Consider the following 10551-nt stretch of genomic DNA (forward strand, 5'->3'; position numbering starts at 1 on the left):
TTTTCACGCTATTATTTTATTCTCAGTACTTATTTATGTGAAAAAATGACTATATTACTTTAAAATCTATATAATATGTTCAAACAATTTTGAAAAAAAAAACGAAAAATGTATAACAATACTACAACAAATTATTAAAAAAATTCATAAACTACATCTTGTGGTTGTATTAACGAATTTATAATTAACGTGATATGGCTTTATTATATGCGTAAGTTTTTATATTAATGAAAACCTTAAAAGTGTACCAAAACAAACTAATTGAAACTTTTATAAGTGGTGCGATATGCCGATATTATTATTTTTTCACCCCACGCGCAGAGAACGCCTGTAAAAGAAAAAAAAAACCGTTTTTTTTTCTCTTTTATTTTTACGGCATTGATATAAGCGCGACCGCGAACGGAAATCATTACGTGACGTCATCTTTAAAACCGAATTAAAAATTTCCAAAAAGGAAATAATATACTTTCTCTCTCACTCTACGTGTCGCCGTTCCAAAGACGCAAAGCCCTCGGGGTGCTCAGTCCTTCTTTTTAGCCCCGTCGCTCTCACGTCGTATATACACGCTATGTGCATATATATATATATATATATACACAAAGAACGAAAGAAATAACATTAAAAAATATCGGCGGCGGCGGTACCGCACGGTCGTTTAGGGTGTTTTGTCGTCGTCTTTCGCGTGTATATATATATATATACACACACACATACATATATAAATGACAGGAGGGTGTACGCTGACGGGGAGTGACGGAGAGAGCTGTTATTTTTTTTTTTGTGGGTTTTAGCCCCCGGGGTAAGGCGGTTGCGGCGGAGGGTCCCCTCCGGCTGTCCGGGGGAGCGGTGGTCCGGGAGTAAAAAAAGAAAAAACTACTCGCACACACACAAACACACACATACATGTATAAGGGGTGGCCGATCATAAAAACACATACACATTACACACAGCAGTAGAGCACAAAATGAGAAAAAACAGCGGCCGTGTAATCCGTAATAAGTATTGATCAATTCCGCGCCCGTTTTCTTCGAGAGAGATTGGTAGAGAAAGAGTGAGAGACGGATAGAGAGAGAGAGAGAGAAAGTGACCGAGCGGCGATAGCGGTGTGGTCTTCGTCGGTGTGCTTAGGCCATTTCGTTTATATATATATATATGATTTTTTTCCTCTCACCAAGAATTATTGTAAGCCTTTAAACGCACGACGAAACGTTATTCCCATAAACGTTATTGTACGACGTTTCAAAGTGTTTTGATACCTTTTCACGTATGTATGTATGTATGTATGTATGTATGAATGTTTATATATATAACGCTAGTATATATAATATATTTTATGTGCATGTGTGTTTGTATATAATCCTTTTGGTCAGATCGCGAAAAAATAACGCTCGAGTTTAAATTCCGACGAAATACCAGCACAACTTAGGCGTTTAAATGTCCAAGAGAGGTCACTGCAAAGTGCGAGTTTCTTGGAACGCCGCACTACTTTCGTCTTCTCCTATCGCCCATCGGTAACAAAGTGTGCGGAATTGTTATCGTCGGATGAAGAGATCTAAGGTATGGAGACTCTCCGTCGACTAAACCAAACGAATAAATATGATCTTTATTTTATGAATGTGTGCTTGTGTGGATTTTGTTAAAAATACTAAGTCTGAAAACCTAACAAAAAAGACATTTTTTTTTTATTGCCATAAAAATATTTTTATACAATTTTTTTTATTATTATTATTATTTATTGTCCGCTGCGACGATAGGTTAGCAGTATTTATTGTAAAAATATAATTGATGGCAGTTTTTATTGTCTACGCATACTAGTATACTACATATTAACACTTATAATTATAATTTATAATTTGTAATTCAATGTTTCCAAAAGTGAAATCCGATAAAGTAATATAACCTCACCAGTCAAGTTCTGTTTACAGTTTATAGTTGTTGTCACTTTTATCACTATTCGAGATCGGCTTTGATTGAGTTTTTAAGTTTAGATAAGATTCAGCGCCCCCATAGAATTTATATCAAGTGTCTTGTTAGATTCGTGCTATAATGAGGACTGAACGATCGGAACAAAATTAGAAAATAATTACGTATATTTTATTATTATTGTATGCAACAACCATACCTGCTTAGGAAATTAAACAAAAAAAAAAAGGTGCCAGAAATTTTGTATAACTCGCATAGCTTTTTTCTTTAAAAATTTGAAATGTTTTCAACTGACATAATTTCGTGGCCATTGACATCGCCGGTTAACTATAAACACAACAGCTAGGATACGTTGAGTGTTTTTCGTCATTAACTATAACAGTTTTTTGATAAAACAATAATTATTATTTTATCAATAATTAATTAAATTAATATGTAAATATATCGTTTATTCATCTATGAATACGGTCCTATCTTGTCTTTTTTGCTATACCTACCAACATCAGTTATACGTATTATACTATTAAAATTATTTTACAATTAATTTATAGCCATTTATACATTTAATATACATTATTATTGCTACTGATAATAGTACTTGTAATTCGTCATTGTTAAATTTCATTGTAATTTTTCTTTAGATTTAAATGTTTTTATGACATTATAAAAAACTTTTAACATAATAGTTTCTTTTAATGCATTAACTGGCCGCCACCAATCTTCTGCAATTAGCAATTTAAAATTTATATTTAATGTTTGTTAATTCTTGTATCTAATCTATTTATTCCGTTATTTACTTTACTTTAATTTAATATCCATAAGCATAACTGAAAGGCTGGGCGGGCAAGTTAATGATATTTTTTAACTCAGTTAAGTTACGTTAAATTACAATTTAAATTAAGTTAATAGTTAAAAGTTAATTCAAAATTTTCTATCAATTGAACTAAGTTAAGAGTTAACCAACATTTAATATTAACTTTTTAACTCAAGTTAAGTTAGTTAAAAAAAAGTATCTTGTTTTCACATAGGTAAAATTAAAATAATCGGTACCTAAAATTGTTCATGTTATTAGACAAAAGAACTATTATTATTATATATGTTCCAAAAGGTAACAGTACAAATTTTGTTAGCACACTTATAAAATGTGTACCAGCAATTTGTATAACTACAATAGTTCTCACAATTTTATTGAAATTAACTTTACTTGTTTAAATGAAACTTAACTCAAGTTAATTAAAAGTTAATTCGAAAACTCCTAAAGTTAATAATCATAAAAAAAATAACTTATTAAGTTAAAAAGTTAAATTAACTTAACTTTAACTTATTAACGCGTTAATGCCCAGTCTTGATGCATGAGGTTCGTATACATTCAATCGTTTGATCATATTGCATCGAATATCTGTTGTAGTGAACCCAACACATACAGCAGGTACTTGTTAGCTTACTAGTTTCGTACAACATAATAATATTCCACATAAATACATTTTATGTAAATATACACATCCATTTCAGAGGCATTACCATATATGTAGCGATTATATATAATAACATCTTTGTCCACGTCACAATTTCACCATAATTTACATTAACCAATTATGGCCGTGTATAATTAAAATATTCGGTTATATATGTGTTAATTCACACACTGTACGAACAGAACTTACTTTAGTTAGACCTTTATAGTAAGACTAGTCTTCTCTAAGAGAGTACTATAGTCTTACTTCTCCTGATGACTGCATCGTAGTTGTATTGTGTTTTGGATAAAACTATTCAGAGATTGGTCGTAAAACCACTCATTGGTCTTATCCGTAATTAAGTATGTGTTTTTTTTTTAGACACGATTATTTAGAAGCCGGTCGTAACATCCCTCATTTATCGTATCCACTATTAATTGTATAGGTATTGTAACAATAAAACAACAGATTGATTAAAAACGTCTGTGTAATTTATCTACGCGAACCTTTACGATCAACACAGTACAACATTACTACAGAATGTCAGAAACGCGTCAACCTTGGCTCGGCATCGTTTAAATATTTAAGTTCGCGTATACTGTTCCTGCATACGGGATAATTACGCCATTGATTTTGTTCAGTTAAATATTTTTTTAAACTTATTTTTAGTACAAACAATCTGTCATTTAAATTTACATTAAGCATGTATGCTGATATATATATATATATTAATTTGGCATGCGACACGCGAAAAAAGAAGCCACCCAATACTGGGCCAACAGCGACCCTTTTTATAAAAGAAATTTGTTTAATTTATTTATTTTTTTTTTTAATTGTGGTTTAGATCACAACATCACTTCTTTAGCCAGCGTGGAGGATTTCCAGAAATGAAGTCAAAATTTAGTGCTGATATTAGGTTCAGTTATATATAAATATCAAAACACTATACGACAATATCGATATAGTCATAGTATATATTATTGTTTTACTATTTACTATTGTTATAGCTGATAAGGATCAATGATAATATATAGTTATAGTTATATATACTTTAAATTTTGATGTGTATATTATTACGTGTGATACGAAAAGGAGACCATAGAATTATATATAGCAATAGGTATTATCTAGTGTACGGAGTATTCGTAAAGGAAAATTTAAGGATATTATACAATTATTACGCCGTTTGAACCTGTCATCGCCATTTCGTGTATAACTATGGCCGCTGGACATACACTATTACACGGTAATATCTTATTAATAGATATATAAATAATCAGATTTGTAACATACACAAATAGGAAAAAACATTTTGGTCATTTTCATTTAAAAAAAATTCAATCTGCAATAGAATAATGTCATAAACATTAAATCAGCAATATTATATAACTATATGTCAATATGAAACAAAAGCACTATATTGTACCTATGTCACGAGAAAACTCATTTAAAAGCCACAAAAAAATGTAAACAAAAGATTACAATTTGAAACAATAATCTAAACGTAAATTCAGTCCTGAGGGCGGTGTTCTTATTCTCGCGAATTAAATCAAACTTACTATAGCCGTTATAATAATACATAGACTGTGCAAGTTTGCGGTGTATGTCTAATGTTTGAAAACAAAGCTGAATTAGCGAGGACGGCTAAAACTATGTGTAAAATAAAATACCGAGTAAAATGTACAATCAATCAACGGCATATTAAATTTATAAGAATATTTGTACAGACATAAACATCGACAAAAGTGTGTTTTATGTTGGTAACTCATCTATGTGAAAAGTTATGGCACGATGTTTTGGTTTTTTCTAGCAATAACTCCGATCGTATCAAACATAATAGTATTACCAAACGAAATGAAATCGGAACAGAGGCGTAAACAATCGTGCAAGTTTCCGGCGTGAGTCTAGAGATTGGAAACACAGAACGGAAGAAAACCACGATAAGTAAAATATAATATATTAATAGAGCCGTACTAGTAAAAACCACGTCATGAAAAAAAAAACGAATTCTCAATCATGCGGAAGATGAGTCTGTCGTACTGACAGTCTGGCGTTTTTGCGCGGACCGTGGATTGTTTTCATAATCACGCGTCCTGACAACTGTAGTCGGTCCAAGTTACAATTATTAGAAAAATAAACGTTTATCGTCTCGGCGGAATCAAGGGAGATGGTAATTTCCGCTAATTGTATAACTTATGCAATTTGCACCACCAATAGACACATTCAAGTGGGTATGTAATTCGCGCCAATTATAATTATATCGTTGTGTTATATACTAATGATAAGTAGAGATGAGATTTTCAAATTTTACGTATCGTAAATTTCATGAAGCTTTAATGCAAAACAAAAATGTACTTATCTTTAGAAAATATTGTTCAAATAGTTGAAATTGTAAATTAACATAGCGAGAATGCTCAGTCGAGTATAAACAGAAAAATGTATTTAAATAGATGTAAGAGAAAAGGTATGAAAAATCTGCATACCATACAAAGTAAGATATCACGAACAAAAATGTCTGAAAAATTATCCAATTTACAAACCATTACTGCCGATGATGCATCACTAGTACGACAAAATATTTGCGCCGGACTAACGAATATCAAAGGAAACAACAGCCCGTGGCTTATACGATGATAATATTTTGTTAGGTTGTGCGATTGTACTGTAAAAAGTCTTAGTAAAACACGCCGTTATTGTATAACACCACATGATTAGTAACAAATTTAATAATATAATGGCATACTGTGTTGTATACACCTGTATAATAATAATATACTAAATAAACATTTACTGACCTCGCCGTGTAGTAGATGTGTTGGTGGTATCTAAATCGCGTGTCAAAACTCGAATTTGGATCGAATTATGTGTAACTTTTATCGGATGCAACAGAATTACACGATGCCTGACCTAAAACCTCCTTATATATTAAACAATATAATATTATAACATTGTTAAATATTCCGACCTACTTTTACAGACTTAAAACTGATCAACAAGGTAACAAAGTGTAAGTCGTGTGATTTCGAATTGTACATATTATTATGTTGTATATAAGGTTTGATTTTTGATAATATATCAAATAATTTAAGCCACGTCTTTTAAAATACGTTCTATTACTAATTTTCTTGACGAACAAAGTTAATGAGCCGTCGAAATATTTTTGTCCCGTCGTGATTCGTAAATTATTTTGGCCAGACTTAGTTCAGAAAAAGATCGTTCACATGAACAACTAATGACCATTTCTAAAACGCGTTTAGTACAAACGGTTATTCATCGTCGGTTTTTATAAATTAAATTTATAAAAGTTATTCGATCTATTTTACCCTTTTTTTTCTATTTTCTCGCAAGTTATTAGTAATTTGAAAAATAACTCTTAAATTATGATGCAAAGTTTAAAATCTTTATGTTTGTTAAATTTTCTAATATTATACACAGTAAGTGTGTGTTTGTGTATAACTACCTGCAGTATGGCTGTTGTATAGAGTGATATATAATTATAAACTACCGTGTAATTCGTCATTAATACTTATGCCATTTTGTGGAAATACTTTTTTGTGATCACTGGATTTTGCTGAAATACTATTAAATTTCACATAAAGAATTTGTATTTTTCCTCATATGCAAATAACGTAATAACATTAAATTATAGAATCTTTTATGGCGTTTAACTTTGGCTGTAAACATAAATATTACGGAAATGGAAGTTTGGGACTAATAGTACCCACCTCTCCCATATTTATTTATGTAGTTAAACCATCTGATTTACCTGTTTTATTTTAGATTTTATTAAACGCCAAAATGAATTCAGTAACATTTTTTAATATTAGTCTAGTTTATGAAAGTCCCCATAATAATTCTACCCGAAGTTCATATAAAATATAATATTATTATACGCAATTTCGTGATACATATTAATAAATTTGTTTCAGTTTAGTACCATCTGGTAATATATTCTTACAAAAAGGCCACTTCCGAACCACCTTTTGCATATTATATAACATTTTTATTGTATCATTATCAAAAAATGTGATAGCTCATCCATTTTATCATTTTTTTTAAATTATATTTTTTTTTTCGATTTAAGCACTCATCCAAAAATTGTATTCTTTGATTGTTTAAGGCCAATTATTTTTAAAACTAATTTAAATCGAAAAAATCGAAAAAATATAGTTTATACAATCATTAATTATAGTAAGATAAATATGATATATATATATATATATATAATGCGTCGTGTGTGTGTGTGTATCACCGTAGTTAAATATTTAATAATTCGGCGCTTTATAAAAACGCACACTAAAGAAAATGCATTTTTCAAAATCTTTTAATAAGAACTCGGGCATACATTCTAAAACACCCGTAAAGACATCAATATCAATAGATAAATTCGTTTATTTCACAAGAATCCAAGTGAAAATGTTTTCATGAAACTTTTCCAAGCTACCAAAGTTTATTAACAAAAAATACAAGTATAATAATTTAAAGACCCCGTATTGCGTTAATGACTCCGTCCGCCTCCACAATGTACCGCTTCAATACAACATAAATCATAGTGCGAAAATAAATTGATGAGATGAGAACACACCATTTTGACATAATAAAAATAAAGAATAAAAAATATTGTAAGACAATATTCATTTTTGAAAACCAGACGTAAATAAGTTACACGTAATACGAGTTTAACGCACAAATGCCCCTAAATTGCCTATCCCACGCGCCGCTCAAAATATCTTCGTAAATGTAAAGTACGACGAAATTTGGTACCTAACGTTTATTTTGACAAGAGACTGCAATAATATTATAATTTGCATAGTGTATATCAGACTTCTAATTGTTTATTTAATATTGGAAGCTAAATATAGTTTGTATTATGATTTAGGATGAGCATAACGAGTTAGAAATTAAAATTAAGTTAAAGCGTTAAAATTATTAGTTTTAATTTATTTAAGTAACTCATTTTTATTTTTGGTTCTAACTTTCAATCCAATAAGTTAATTTTGTAACGTATATAACGCATTAACTTCAAGTTAATGTTTTATACAGAAGTATTTAAGTTAAGTTACATGTTTATACAATAAGCCATTACCATTTAAATTGTAGTATGAGAATTTATTTTTATTTTAATATGGTTTTGTGATACCGCTAAATTCGTAAAAGGTTGCTTTTTCTCATTGCTGACTGCGGAGAAATATTGGATATAATTATAGAAATACCAAAGGTCATATTCTAAGAAATTCCTGAAATAGAAAAATGTATATCATCATTAGTCTGACATAATATGTATTAGGTACGTGTTACGTGTATGCAATATGCATGTTATTTGACATTGTCTATTTCTTTATAAATAGTTGATATCAAATATTAGTTAATTATTATAATATTTGCTACCTAGGTAAATAATAATAGGAATAACTTCGGAGTTTCCAATCACCACGATTTAGGCGGCCAATATAATAAAAATATTAACATATTCCTATGTATTCAGATCAAATTTAACAATTTAAACTTAAATTTTTTAATTCGTTTTAAATAATACCTGAAAAACTAGAAATATTAAATATTATAACTTACGTTAACAATGGCGCCCGCAGATGGCACCCCCCCCCCCCGCTATTTTAGTTAATATAAAATAACAATTGTTTTATTACCTACTTGCGTGGCTTAAGTATTTATACTTTTAACTTTGCCCCCCCCCTGATTTATATTTCCGCGGGCGCCCTTGTACGTTAATTATAATTTACAACTTTTGAAAATATAATTTTTTTTAATTACAGTCTATTTCAACCCGTGTCCTGTAATCTTCAACTTTCTATTGAAAAAAAATACAGCTATTTTACAAAATTTATAATTTTTCTTGTGTGGCAAGTCGCAAGTTTTTTAAATAAAATGACATCAGCTTGAACATAGTTAACGATTATATTATTATAATTTATAATACTTACCATATCGTTAAATATTTCCAGCATTAACAAATTGATATTTTCTGAATGCAATATTGGTTATACAATGACAGAATTTAATAAACTATCTAAAAACTGTGCTGGGTAGTGGATACACACCATCACTGTTTAACCGTATAATTACAAACTTATACTCGTATTTTGTTTATAGCCGTTAAATATGTATGAATATGTTTTCAGGTGATGATCTGATATAATTTTAGGTGTATTTCCTAATAGGTATTATAGGTAAGACAATAATGTTTTTCTTAAATTTTATTTTTTAAAACTATTTGCAACAAAAATATCCCCAAAGCTACCTTTTTTAGCTATTCAACAAAAACAATAATAATACGTATATATTTATTTATAGTACCTACTTATATAATTTATAAGTCGATTCAGTGTAATATTATTTAAGTGATCAAATCCACTAAATATAGTAATTGAATTGTGAAATATAATATAGGTACCTAAATAACCTATTATAAATAAATATATTGTACTTAAGTGAATAACATACTTTTTTTTTATCATTTTATTTACAATCAAACATGTGCCGTAAAGCAGGACTTAAGTTTATTATTCATTAATCATTATTTATTATGAAATACTATTTTATTCAGCTAAAAAAAACATTTTTAAAACAGTATACCTAATAAAGCAAATAACTGTTTTTGTTTTTAACTTCTTATTCTTAAAATTAGTTATTAAAAATATAAAACTCATTAACAATTATAATTATAGGACAAAAAAGTCAGATCAATTGACCATAAATAATTACAATTGATAAATTAATTAAAACCATTAAATTAATATGACATTATAAAAAAATGACATTATATATGATATTAATTTTACAGGAGATAAACAATGTATGAAAGTGAAATATTCAACTATTACTTAAACTATCATTTTCTATACACAATGAAGTGTACAAGCAATTTTACGAAGTGTAATAGCAATTATTTTTAGCTATTAAGAAGCATTTAAAATGTTTTATATTTATGCATTTTTTTTATAAATATTGATATAATATATGTTTGATTAAAAAGCTTGAAAATGTAACACAAAGTTCTTTAACAATGTATGAAAGTGAAATATTCAACTATTACTTAAACTATCATTTTCTATACACAATGAAGTGTACAAGCAATTTTACGAAGTGTAATAGCAATTATTTTTAGCTATTAAGAAGCATTTAAAATGTTTTATATTTATGCATTTTTTTTAT

The sequence above is a fragment of the Rhopalosiphum padi genome, chromosome 2 (genome assembly GCF_020882245.1).
Source record: "Rhopalosiphum padi isolate XX-2018 chromosome 2, ASM2088224v1, whole genome shotgun sequence".
NCBI classification, from domain to species: domain Eukaryota; kingdom Metazoa; phylum Arthropoda; class Insecta; order Hemiptera; family Aphididae; genus Rhopalosiphum; species Rhopalosiphum padi.